The sequence below is a fragment of the Mirounga leonina genome, unplaced genomic scaffold (assembly GCF_011800145.1).
Source record: "Mirounga leonina isolate KUSES-001 unplaced genomic scaffold, KU_Mleo_1.0 Mir_151, whole genome shotgun sequence".
Taxonomy (NCBI): Eukaryota; Metazoa; Chordata; class Mammalia; order Carnivora; family Phocidae; genus Mirounga; species Mirounga leonina.
Genome location: NW_023270377.1, coordinates 75,550,533 through 75,565,064, shown reverse-complemented (window position 1 = coordinate 75,565,064; position 14,532 = coordinate 75,550,533). Strand labels below are relative to the sequence as shown.

At 34.6% G+C, this 14,532-nt stretch overlaps 1 long non-coding RNA gene across 1 annotated transcript in view; it reads left to right on the top strand.

The window, feature by feature from the left end:
* Nucleotides 1–14,532, top strand: part of LOC118012440 — a 29,252-nt gene that overhangs the window by 2,116 nt on the left and 12,604 nt on the right. The gene's annotated exons all lie outside the window — the stretch shown is intronic.

Here is a 14,532-nt window from a genome sequence, read left to right as displayed (position 1 = left end):
ATAAGCTTAGAGGTTTAAAATGTTTCTTTGACTAGTTTCAATAATATATAAATCTCTCTCTATATAATATATATATAAATATATGTATTCTTTCATTTCATTAAGAGTCATGGCTCTATTTCTCTATAATTCTTTCATTTATGTCCTCTTTTGTGTGTTGATTCTTCTTAGCCTGGTTTCTCTTGTAATGGCAAAACAACTATAAAAGTGGACAAATAAAAAAAAAAAACTTTTTCAAGACCATGGGCATCAAAGCAGGAGAGTAAGCTCCATATTCACACTGATACTTCTCAAACTGTAGTGTAGGGAAGTAGAGTCCAGAAATAAGGCAGCATTCTTACTAGGTGGAAGAAACAAATCAAATTTGGAACTTCTGAAGTAGGTGGGACTTTTATGCCAAAGTATCAGAGGGGAAATAGTTATATAGAGGAGGAATGCCAGAAGTGAGTTATTGTGTGGATTTTCAGCTGCACGTGTTCAGGAACAGATTCTTTTGGGTCAGGCAGAAAACAATTCTGGGAAAGTCATGAGCTGAATAGAGATTCCAGAGATGACATAGTGATAGAAGATATTGGGAATTTGACTAGCCAGAGTGGGGAGACGTTGCCAAATACCTCAAGCATCATTTTGAGATCTCAAAAAGGCCATACCATTGGAATAGGACTTCTCTACCTCTATGGCAAAATTTTTGAATGATAGAATTGTTGACATTTTGAGTAAGATAACTTTTCATTCTGGATGCTGTCCTGTACATTGCAGAATGGTTAGCAGCACCCCATATCTTCATTGTATGACAATAGCATTTATCTTTCAGTTATTACAATCAAAAGTATATCTGGACAATGCCAAATGTCCCACCAGGAACAAAATTTCCCCCAACTGAGAACCACAGCTCTCGATTAAGGGCTACTTTAAAGATTTTATTTATTTATTTGAGAAAGAGAGAGCACATGCAGGAGTGGGGAGAAGGGCAGAGGGAGAGGGAGAAGCTAAAGCCAGAAAATCTTGAAATCTGACAAGAGAGGAGACTCATCATATACAAGGGATCCTTCTTAAAATTAACAGCTGATGTCTTATCAGAAACCATGGAAGACAGAAGACAGTGAGATGATATTCTCAAAACACTGAAAGAAAAAAAAGCTATCAACTAAGATTTCTATATCTGGCAAACTATCCTCCAAAATGAAGGGAAAACTAAGATATTCCCAGATAAACAGAAACAGAGAGTTGGTCATTAGGAAACCTGCCATGTAAGAAATGCTTCAGGCTGAAAAGAAAGGACACTAGACAGTAAATCCACTATGAATCCACAGTAAATCCAAGGAATATAGAACACTGGTAAAGGTAACTAACTACATAGGTAAATTTAAAAAGATGGTATTATTGCTTTTTTTTTTTTTTTGCTTGTAACTCCTCTTTTTTCCCCATACGACTTAAAAGACAACTGCATAAAATAATTACTGGTCTTTGTATAGAAATACAATTTGTGAAAATACCAACATAAAGGGGAGGCAGAGCTTATAGGAACAAGGTTTTTGTGTACTATTGAAATTTTCCAACAGCAATTCTAAGTGAAATTAGAAGTCAATCACAGAGAGGCGCCTGGGTGGCTCAGTTAAGTGTCTGTCTTCAGCTCAGGTCAGGATCCCAGAGTCCTGGGATAGAGCCCTACATCAAGCTTTCTGCTCAGGGGGGAGCCTGCTTCTCCCTCTCCCTCTGTCCCTCCTCTTGCTTGTGTTTTCTCTCTCGCTCTCAAATAAATAAATAAAATCTTAAAAAAAAAAAAGTCAATCACAGAAATAAATTTGAAAAATTCACGAATATGTGGAGACTAAACAACGTACTCTTAAATAACCTGTGGGTCAAAGAAGAAACCACAGGAGAAATAATAAGATGAGATGAACAAAAGCAAAATCACAGCAAATTAAAACTTATGGCATGCAACAAAAACAAGGTTCAGAGGAAAATTTACATCTAAATGCCTACATTAAAAAAAAAGATATCAAATCAATAACCTAATCTTCCACCTTAAGAAACTAGAAAAAGAGGGCAAACTAAATCCAAAGTAAACAGAAGGAAGGAAATAATGAAGATTAAAGTGGAAATAACTGAAAGAAAGAGTAGAAAAATCATAGAGAACTGACAAAACCATAATTGGCTCTTTGAAAATATCAACAAAATTGACAAACCTTTATCTACACTGACCAACAACAACAACAAAAAGATTACTCATTTTTCTAGAGTCAGAAATGAAAGAGGAAACATTACTACTAACCTTATAGAAATGAAGGATTATAATGGAATACTATGACCAATTATATGCTAACAAATTCAATTATCTAAATGAGATGGGCAAATTCCCAGAAACTCACAAACTACTAAAACTTAATTAGAAATAGGAAATCTGGAAAAAACCTGTATTAGTACAGATATTGAATCAGCAGACAGAAAAACAAAACCAAAAAACTTCCAGCAAAGATCTCCAACTCTTTCAAAGTACTTAAGTCGTTGTTATATAAATGCCAAAGCTAAACAAAGATATCACAAGAAAGGAAAAGTATAGACCAATATCCCTTACGAATATAACTGCAAAATTCCTCAATAAGATATTAGCAATCTGAATCCAGCAGCATATTAAAAAGATAGTATATCATGACCACATGGAATTTATCCAGTAATGCAAGGGTTATTCAACATACAAATATCAATCAATCCAATATGTCTTATATTCAGCATTGCAATGGAATATCTAGACTGTGGAATTACTCAAGAAAAAGAAATAAAAAGCATCCAGATTGGAAAGGAAGAAGTAAATCTCTATTCTGAAATGAAATGATCATATCTATTGGAAACCCTAGAGAACCTACAAAAAATATGAGCACTAATATTATGTTCAGCAAAGTTTCAGGATAAAAATCAGTTACATTTCTATACACTAGCAATGAACAATCTGAAAATGGCATTAAGAAAACAGTTCCATTTATGGTAGCACCAAAAATAATAATACAGGAAAAGATTAACCAAAATGTGTAAGACATATACATTGAAAATTGTAAAATGCTGAAAGAAATTAAAGAAGATCTAAATAAATGGAAAAAACATTTTGTGTTTATGGATTGGAAATCTTTGTATTTGGAGTTCCAGAAGAAGAGGAGGGAGAGACTGGGGCATAAAAAATATTTGAAGAAATAGTATGTAAATAGTTTGCAAATTTAGTGAAAGATATGTCCACATGTCCTCTAGATCTCAAGGAGAATAAACACAACCACAACTAGATCATTGAAATACTACTAAAATTCATGAGGTACCTGGGTGGCTGAGTCAGTTGAGCATCTGACTCTTGATTTCAGCTCAGGTCATGATCTCAGGGTCGTGAGATTGAGCCCCATGTCAGGCTCCACACTCAGCGGGGAGTCTGCTTGAGATTCTCTGTCTCTCTTTCCCCCTCTGCCCCTCTCTCTTACTCTCTCTCTCTCTCAAATAAAGAAATAAAATATTGAAATATTCCTAAAATTAAGTAAAAAGAAAACCAATACCCCAAATAGGCAAAAAGTTACACTTTATAAAGAATGATATACATATGGCCAATAGACACATGAAAAATGCTCACCATTGTTAATCATCAGGGATATGCAAATAAGATATCATGTAGAGTGCTATAAAATTAAGCAGATTGTCAATACTCAGTATTGATGAGGATATAGGGCAACTGGATTTCTCATGCGTTGGTAGAGGGAATGTAAAATGGAAGAACCACTTTAGAAAACTGGAAATTTCTTATAAGGTTAAATTCTTATCCCTAATCTGACCCAGCACTCTCATTTCTAATCATTCTACAAGAGAAATAAAAATACATGTCCATAAAAACGCTTTACAGAAATTTTCACAGCAGTTTTACTCATAAAATCCCTCCAGATGGAAATAATCTTAATATCCATCAGAAGGAGAATGAAAAAATTGGAGGTACCACTCAGCAATAAAAAGGAACAAACTAGTGATAACAATGGGGCTGCCAAAGTGGGGATGAAAGGTAATTGACATGGGTGCTTTCCAGAATAAAAACTCTGGAGTGACATGAATATTCTATATTTTGATAGGCATGTGGGTTGCATGGGTGTACACATTTGTCAGAACTAATTGAACTGCACTCTGAAAATCTGTACATATCTCCATAAATAATAAAAAGAGAAATGCTTACTGGGACAAGATAGGTACAAATAATGTAAGCTTCAATTTTTTTCTCCCTAAATATAGTTTACTCTCTCTCACTTTTAAGATTACACCAGAGACAGTATGAGAAATTCAAAACTCTTGGTTAAGGAAAATAGTTGTATTTAGCAAGTCAGAGAAGCCTGAGAAATTCAACATTAATGTCATGCTCCTTTTGAGTTCCTATAGTTTTATGCTACAGAGATGGAAGTTAGGGTTTATTCAATATGCTTTATGTTCCCAAAATGCCTGGTTATTGAAGAGATGCTTATCTTCATTCTCCAACACCTGCAGAGGCTCATAACGCACTCCATTTGTATTTTTAAAGCTCCTGGTGAGTAAGCAGAAATGAGAAATATTTGAAAGCTCTATGACTTCCTTCCTGCTGATTTTAAGTTTAAGGAGAATCTTTAATCAAACAAACTATAATTCTTTGGGGACAATATTTTATATATTTCTTGCTAATCTTGAAGCTGTTTCTATGGAATTATCCTATTTTTTTTAAAATAAAAGCTGATATTTTGAATTAATCTTCAATATTCTATGAAAATTTAATTATTGATAAGATATCTCTTACTGAAACAAAGCATGAAATCCCTAAGATTTGTGTTCTGGAATCTCTTGGTGGGGGCAGTCAACTGTCATCTCCACACTGACCCAGGATCTAGTTTTCCCCCTCCTAAATCTTTCAGGTAAGAGTGAATAAAACCACCTCCTCTTGGTATTTTTAGTACAACTGAGATAGCTTATACTTTTCATAAAGATTTTAGTTAATCTAATAATCAATAAAAAAGAAAAAGATCAATGAATGTAAGAAATAAAAACAGGTTTTGGAATTCCATTCTTGGTAGTTTGACCCTACATCTTACCTCAGGAGGAAAGATTATTTTCCCCAAGACCTCAAATTTTTTCTAGCATCTTCCCCGGGATATCTACTTCTCAGTCCTCAGCTGGCAAATTTGTGATGGTCAATTGCATAGTGAAACTTACAGTTTACACAGTGAAATCCCCCATTCTGCATAAAAAGATGTACTCTGATACAAAGAATCGCCACTTTTATTTGGAAATTCAGCCTCTCTCCCCTCTTCACTCATGTCATCTGTGTGAAGCCCTGCTTACAAGGGCTGCAGATGGACATGTGAGACAGTTCTAAGCCAATCAGGGCACTCCATTCCCCTGCCTGCATCAAATAGTTCAGAAATGGGCAGGTGACCTAAGCCATATAATCAGAGTAAATCTTTTTACAGAATGTCCAGAAAAGAGGTGTTGTATGACGATACTTTTTTTTTAGTTGGGTTTGACTAGGTTTACCAGTTCCATAAACTCTGCCAACTATTTTGCAGCCCAGAAAAAAGAGCCCTTTGGAATGAATGAAATTATATATGGATGATGTTTTATCCTTTGTTTCCAGCAGGGCCTGATGTCATACGTACCCTTAGACTATTCAATTATTGGAACCAATGTATTCCATTTTCTTGCTTGAGGCTAGTTTGAATTAGGTTTTCTCTGCAACTGAAAGAATTTGTGCTGGTACAGGGAATATTATCTGTGACACAAAATTAGTAAGATGTACCGCTGTAAGAATAACTAGGAAATAGTTTGTGACGGGGTATGATAGAATGTGATGGGAAGAAAAGTAGGGTTTAAATTTTCCATCACTTATTGTCTAGTTATTTTTTACTATAAATTTTATTTATCAAACATTTATTTTCTGCCAGGCACTATGAGGGTAATTTTAGACATTTCATCAAATTTATTGCTTCCAACTCTGCAATGAAATAGTTATAATTATCCTATTTCACAAAAAAGGGATTTAGGGGTTAGAGATGTTATGCAATATTCTTCAGGTAACATAACTGTTAAATAGTAGAGCCAAGATTTGAACTCCTATGTGTTTGACTCCAAATAAGTGCTATTTAACTTCACTGAGTGGCTTTCTATAAATTGTGAACAATATTTCCCAGCATTAATATACTAAAGCCTTTTTTAAGGGTATGACTCATATGACTATAAAGTATAAACCACTATATCATGTTTACATTTATTCTAGTGGATTTAAATGCAGTCATTAGCAAGATTATTTCCATGTGTAATTTGTCCATATATGAACTACAGATAGATGTCTGTGAGAGCCACTGTTAAATAAATTTATAATTTTTCACATCTGCTATACTCACCTTTTTATTTTTGACCCTCTGACCTGAAATAATGAGCACAAAAGCTTAACTAGTTTAAAGAAATACATTTCATGGCCCCCATTTGTCAACCAAGGGCTCAGGGGTGAGGCAGAGTGGGAAGAGCATGTAAATTAGACTTGGAGATGTAGACACAGGGAATATTATTTTATTTTTTATTAATTTTATTTTATGTCACAGAGAATTTTAGATTGAGAGATAAAGTGTAAAAGATGGAGAGGTGAAAAAGAGTTCTGTGATTCAAAGAGTGGGCTAGCTGTTACTTTCATCCTTGGCTACACAATGGAATTACCAATGAGTCTTTTACAAAATACCCATGCCTTGCTCTGGCTCACTCTGGACCAATGAAATCAGATTTCCTGGCTGATACGTCTGGTATTTGTCTTTAAAACTCCACAGGTGAGTCCATTGTGCTGGCAGGTTTGAAGGCCATTGGGATAATGGAGGAAAGTGTCACTTTTCTTACAGTTTATGCAATTATAGTCATTTTTATGTTTCAATTATTAATTCACCGGTTAATTCATTAACTTGTTAATTTGTGCATGTATTCATGCATTCTTTCATTTATTTGGTTATTCAATTCTTCATCTGTGCACTCATTCCCTCAGCCACCCATTTATTTGTTCTCTCATCCACTGATTTAGAGCCAGTCACCTGCTCAATCCAAAATAGTTATAGAGCATCTCAGCTCTTTGCTTCTGGAGATACAGAAGTGAACACGGCAAGGAGGTCATTGCCTGCCAAAGGCACCAGTTGGTACGGCCGTGTTTCTAAGGGTGTGTACTGAGAAACATTACTTCTCTGTCTAATTAAAAGGGATTATGAAAAACGTTGGCTTATGGGCTAATTCTGAAGTTATGAAAACTTCCCCTTTAATGTCATTTGCATGGAATGGTAATATCTCTGCATCTCTGACACATTTAAGGATACTGAAAATTCTAATTTTAAATTTGCTGAAGTGAGATGATGACTGAGGAAAAGAAAGAAATAATGTATAATTACCACTTCCCTCCCACCTTACACCAAATAAAGTTAGTTTAATATCTTCAGCTGAAAGATGCAGAAAATGACTGTAATTAACTTTGATTCAGTTCTTAGTCCCTTTTCTATTTCCAGATATTTCTCATTCCCATAAAAAGGCTCATTTCTATATCTTTTAATCCATTCAACTAAAACTTCTTCAACCTCCCACCTTATCAAATTGAGCCAAATTTTGTGTTGATATGCTTTGTTTTGGTTGCTGCTTATTTATTTGTACTGATTCACTCAGCCTTAAATAGCTCCTGTTACAGTCTATGGTTGCTGTTTATTTTTGAGTGAGAACAGGATGTAAGTACTACATGTTCTTGGACATCAATACCAATTTGATCTTTCTCACTTGCTGAATCCTGGATTGTTAAAGAAATTTTACTCCTATTGTATGTTATACATTTTAATGTGATATTTGTGTTTAACATAAAAAGAAGTGTTTGTCAGGCTTCATCACAAATCAGCATGTCCAAACTGTGACAATTTTATACATTCTTGAATTTTTACAACTCTCAGGTTTCATATGCAGTTACCTTGAACAGAGCTTGCCATGTGAGTGAGTTACTAGAAATGTGCCTCAGAGGTATTGTGGTCTTGGCAGCCTAAGCTCTTTAGAATTCTTTTAGTTTAACCTGCCTTTATGAAATCATTAATTTTAAAAATATAAGTATTTGTTAAATTATTTTTAGTTTAAGTATAATAAAAACACATTTTTCAATTGTCACAAAAGGGTATAGAAAGGTGAAAATATATTGCTTTTGTTTTCTCCTTACCAATCCTACTCCATAGAAGTTAACCAATGTTGTTTCTTAAGTACCTCTTCCAGAAATTTTAAATGTAAGTAAAGCTGTAGGATGGGTTCCCCAAAAAGAGAGAAAGGAAGAAATGGAGGCTTTATCTAACTGCCTCTACCTCCAATGGATGAAAAGTTTACCCAAGAAACTGTAACTCCCTCAAACTTCCAGGTTGAGCATTCTGCATGCTAAGCAGTGTCTCTCCGAGAAGCCTCAGGGCAGGATGTGGGAGATGCTTGGTATGGATCTGAGGTAAAATATTGTCGAATTAATCCTCCTCCTCCTTCATAAATACTTGGCTTTTCCCTTGACCAGCTATCACTCTTAAAAGAGACAGTTGAGGCTTGAGTCTGAACTGGTGCATTAGAGTTGCTAAATGTAGTTTGTATGTTATTAGTGCGTGTGCACATGCATGTGCATGTGATCTTAGTTTTATGTACTGAAAAATCATGTCTTTTAATTCATGACTTATGGTTGTGCATTTCATAACTTTTAGCAGATTAGATATTTTTCACTTCATAAAAATTCCCAACTATCATCCACATTGGTTGTCAGAAAAATTATAGCCAAGCTGTAGAAAGTTACTCATGGCCAAATAACTTCAAAGGCAAAATTGTAAAAAATCTCTGAAACATTTTTATAGCAAAAATGATATTTATTGTGGCATGTGCATGTATTTTAATGAGTTTGTTTTACTTCATGTGGTGCCTCTGAAAGTAAGGACCTTAAGTTCAGTAAAGATCTTAAAATGGCCTTGTGCTTACTGGGCCATTTCTGAACCCTAGAATTGATACAGATTTTCTTTGAGTCTTTGTTTGAAAATTCTTATTTTAGAAGACTCATAATTTTAGAAGAGAGCTACTGGCTAGAAATTAGGGGTATAGCTAATACACATGTATACATACATACATACATACATACATAAATACATAAAAGAACATGTCTTAGGAAAAGTGGCAGAAACTTGGAAGATCTAATACACTCAAAATATTAATGAAAGAAATGAGAAAAATGAACCTTGATGACCAAAGTAAACCTATGTGAATTGTGCAGATAATTTTCATTGGATTGAACTAAAAGATATGGGAAACATGGGGATGTCTGCCGTCTCAATTTTTTCTAAGCCATGGTATTGGTTGGTGTAGGTCATTGCATCAAAGATAAGAACATTGTTCATCTAATGAGAATTTCTTTATTGGACTGGGAATAGAAACTGTGCTTCCAATGATCGCTTATATATTCACTATTCCTGAACTATGAAAGATAGTTCAGCGGAAACTTTCCTGGATAATCTTTGAAATTGATGGAAACTAATTAAAGCTAAGGACTCTTACTTAGTGATTGATTCTACTCCATCTTTCTCCTTTATACACAAAATTATGGTTTTGTAAACCAATGGTGTGTGAACTGAAGTGGGAAGCTTAGAAAACAAGTCAAAACTTTAGGTGATTTTTCAGTTTGCCTTCAAAATATGAATTCTTTCTTTACATTCTAACACTTTGAATTACAGATGAAATAACTTGACACATGATAAAAATGCAATAGTCTTTCTGAAATACTTTGATTACATATTTTTCTGAAGACTGCTTCTTTTTCTTTTTCCTTCAGATACAGGGTTCATTTCTCATTGCCTCCCACACTTGAGGACTATTCTCTGAATGATTAAGCTTGCTGTGTGCATGACAAGTGTATGAAATATGTGGATAGGAATAAGAATTTGTGATTAACACAAGGTAGGTTTGTGTTAGATGTCATAATTTGCAAACAGCCCGAGAAATATAATTTCTTTAGATTTACAGTTTACTTGGGATCAGTGGGAATGTTAAAAAGCAGCAACTCCACTACCTCCACCCACGGTCACTGCAGTCACTCTTCAAATTGCCTCCTTTACTGAAATTTTCTAAAAAATTGCTTTGAGAAAAGTAAGTTCCTTTTTCTTTTACTAATGATTATAATAAAATAACAATCTGAAACAGAGGAACAGCAAGGGGAAAAATACATATAATTCACAACACTCAGAATCTGCTAAATTCAGGATATTTAAGAATGGACAACAGTGCTCATCCTACTGTTTTATTTACTGTCTTATTTTTTAGCAAATCCAGTGAATATCAGTATTGTTCCTCAAATTTAGACATGACAGTAAGCTTTAAAAATATTTAATGGACACTGATCATAATTAAGACATACTGAGATAGCAATCAATTAATGCAATCTACTTATTTACTATCCTTAATTTCAAAAGTAAAAATTCCCAGTGCTAGAGAGTGCTGCTGGAATGTAAATTGATCCAACCCATTTGGAAAGCAATTTGTTACTATCAGTCAGCAGCCTCAAAGATGCCTATGTTCTTTGGCTCGGTAATTGCACTTTTGGGATCCTAACCTAAGGAAAAAATTATAATAGTGTAAATGATGCAAATATAGACAAACATTTATGTATAAAGATATTCATAATAGCTGACCACCATAAAGCACTTATTACAATAGGAACGGTGATAAATGTTTTAAGTGTGTTAGCCTATATAATCATTCTCAAAACAATTCTATAGGATATTTACCAGTATTGCTTCTATTTTATTGGTAAGAAAATGAGCTCAGTGAGATTAATTAACTAATGATTACACAACTAATAAGTGATGAAACTGGAATTAAAACCTAAGTGTGTAGAAATTCAGGGTCCATAGTTTCCTTCCCATTTTGAAAATTTTAGGTCTATAGAAGAGTTGAGAGCTGAGAACAATGAACCATTCACCTATTCAATCAGATTTACCAATTGCTAAATTTTTGCTATATCTGTTCTCTCTATATATACCTCAAAATATTTCAGCATGTATCACAAAGAATAAGAATATTCTTCTGCTTAAGCGTATGTCATTGCTATTAGATATTTAACCTTAATTCAAAACTATCACGTATCATACACTCTATTTTTTAGTCATGTTCCTCCCCCATTTTTTGAAGGTAAGATTCATACTTTATTTCTCTGCTATACTGACTTCTCTACAGCAACATTGTGCTTTTTACAATAGCAAAAATAAGGAGGGGGTGTGATTAATAATAGAAACCATTTAAAGAAATTGCAGTATAGCCATATGATAAATACTATGCCTCAAAAAATGAATTTTTGAAGGAATTTAATGACATGGGACAGTTCTAATGATATAATGTTAAATGAAAAAGTTGGATATAGAATCACAGTTGAACTCACTTATACATTTGTTCTTTTAACAACAGTCCTGGGTTTAATTTGTATAGATGCAGGGTACTTGGTGTTAGGGCTACAAAGAAGAATTAGGATATCTCTCATTTAAAATTTTTGGTAAAGAGGAATGAGCAAACCTCTCAACAGATGCCTAGAATAAGATGCGGTAAGTAAGTGAGGGAAATATGAATATTCTGAGAGAGGCAGCTGTTTAGTCATGGTGAAAAGGCTCCCCAGAGGAAGTATGATGACCGTTACTTAAAAAGTATGGAAATGATATGCAAGAATGAGGTAACTATCCAATATGTTAGAGACTATTTTTAGGTGGTGAGATTATGGGTTCTTTTTATTCTCTGTTTTACTTCTAAATTTTTAACAATAAACATCCACACTCCTTTATAAACAGAAAAAAAATAATTTGATGATTTATAAAACATCAATTTTTAAGATTTATCCAATGCCCATGGTAAGTTGGTTAGTTACAGAACAGAGATAAAACAACTATTTATCTTGGGGTGCCTGTTAAGCAGCCATCTCTGGATCTCAGCTCAGGTCTTGATCTGAGGGTTGTGAATTCAAGCCCCGCCTTGGTCTCCACGCTGGGTGTGGAGCCTACCTAAACAAACAAAATCCTCTTGATCTTAAAATCTGATAGGTACTTTGAATAATGAAAATAATAGCTATTAGATTTCATCACCGTTTCTCATTGTTCAATAATATTTTAGTTAAGGATGTTGTGTTGATAGCATCTCCCTTATTACATTTTTATACAGCTTGGCAGGTAAAGAGTAACATAGAAATACATTAGCCCGCAAAATAATGAGGCTTACTTAGATGCCTTATGATCATGCACGGTCATTCTTCCTCTAGCCATAGTGATAGTACATGTACCAGCAGCTGAGTAGTCCAACTAGACTTAACTGTCTCACTTATATTCAACAAATACTGTGATGGCAAATGCTATGCATTTTGTAAGGAAACTTTCATGGAGTTATGAAGTAGTAGATTATATGGCATGTAGATTTTTTTACTTTCAGTATTGGTTCTTTTTAAATTTAGACTTTCTTTCTTTAGTCTTTCCCTTGGCATATGTTTAATGTTAATTTACATAGCTGTTAAAATACATAGTACAAATAGCTCATGTTTAAAATATTTATAGTCTTTGATAGGGAATGGTGATGTGCAAGTAATGGAGTAACCTGGGATGTCTGTATAGTCAAAAATGCCAGAAGCCAATTAGAACCTTGAACAAAAGCCAGAGTCAACATGAAGATCAGACATCTATATTGCTGTCAACTTAGAAGCAAATAGATGAGCTGATGGAGGGAAGAGGAGGAAGAAAATTGGAAAGTTGAATTGATTTCTCCAGTTGTTTCTTGACTACCTGCAATGAGTCTGACTCCTCCCCCATATCATTGTAATGTATTTATATGATAAATCTAATGGCTCTTTTAAAGATAATTTAATGTCTTTTAATTAAGGAAACATATTTTAATAGCTAGCACTTTGATACATGTTGTGCTCACAGCTCCCAACACATTGAACACCACTGCTCATTAGGAAACTGTTTAAAAAGTCATTTAGTGCAGACAGTAGATTCTGCTTAGCAAATGCAAACCTATAATTCAGCCTCAGCGTCACTGCAATATTATTCACAAGCTCAAAGACAAATATTATAAACACCCAAAAAAGTTAGGCCTATGTGTAGAAGATCACTGGACACATATACCAGAATATATCTTTTAAATGGGCACTAGACGGTACTTGCCGTTTTAATTTTTCTTGCTTTTATTAGGAATCTAGGCACTGGCAAGAACCTAGCATTATCTAGAAACTAAGTAGTCCATGTGTCATTGCTTCTGCCTCTGCAAATGGCTTTAGATTTAAACATTTATTTTATTGATGAAAACAAAAGCCTAAACTCCAGAAGTCTAAATTAAATTTAATGACGTATTCTCTTTGCTGAGTCTTTGTCTCACCCAGACAGGTTAAAGTGCATGGGGAATGATTTGATCTCATTAACTTGCTGCTGCTGGCTGCGGGTGGTTATCACAGATGGTGAGGGTTTTCATCACAGAGCTGTGCAACCGGAGATCCTGAACAAAGAGGGCCCGCCTAGCCTCCAGGTGGTCATTCCTGGTAATTAATGCCTTGGGGAAGGTTCAGCTCTGTAACAGTATAATAGCCGGTAGGCCTGCCAAGGAAGTGGCCCTTTCCGAAACTTTTTTTTTTAATACCTTTTTCCTGTCAGTCCTATAGCACAGTAGACGAGAGATTTGTTTTCTAACGGAGGAGCCAGTAGAAGGAAGCATGCAGTGTAGTTTTTCCTCTTGGTCTTGCGGACAAAACCCAGGTATTCTTTATCTAGAGCGTTCAGCTTTATTCATCATATTCATTTACCGCTATCTGGATTTCCCTGGGAATGGCTTATCCATTTAAAGTGCCTGATTTGTGCTGTATACAAAATCTAGTGGAGCTAATCACTGATATGCTGTGAAAAGGAGTATTTGCTTTAGTACTTAACAGACTTTAAGAGCTTCTCTAGATGCAAAGAGCTAATTGTATCAGGGATACTGTTTCCAAGTAAGAAAGCTGTTAATAACTGTTATTTCTGAATCCCAACTTAGAATTATATATTAGCTGCTGAAAAGTCTTATGAGATATGAATAAGGAGGATTAGGCGTTTGGGAAGCGTTGTTAAGCTAAACCTTTCAGAATGAACCATCCTGTGGCAACAAATGCCATTTATTGAATGCTTATTATGTGTCAGTCTCCTAGCAGATATTATAATTATGTAATCTTTATGGCAAACCCATGAAATAGGAATTATTATCCTCAATTTTGCAGAAAAGGAAACGGATCCTTCAAGAGGTTAAATAATTTACACAAATTCATAAAACCAGGTGTGGACTGGGACTAGAACTCAGGCCATCTTGCCATAATTCATTTCTTCCTCTATACTAGTGGTCCTCAAACTTTAGTGTACATGAGAATCAAATGGAAAACTTGACAAGACACGGATTTCTGAGCCTCAGTCCAGAGCCTGTGATTTAGAAGGTCTGGGCTGGGACCCCAGTATTTGCATTCCTTCCTTGTCATGC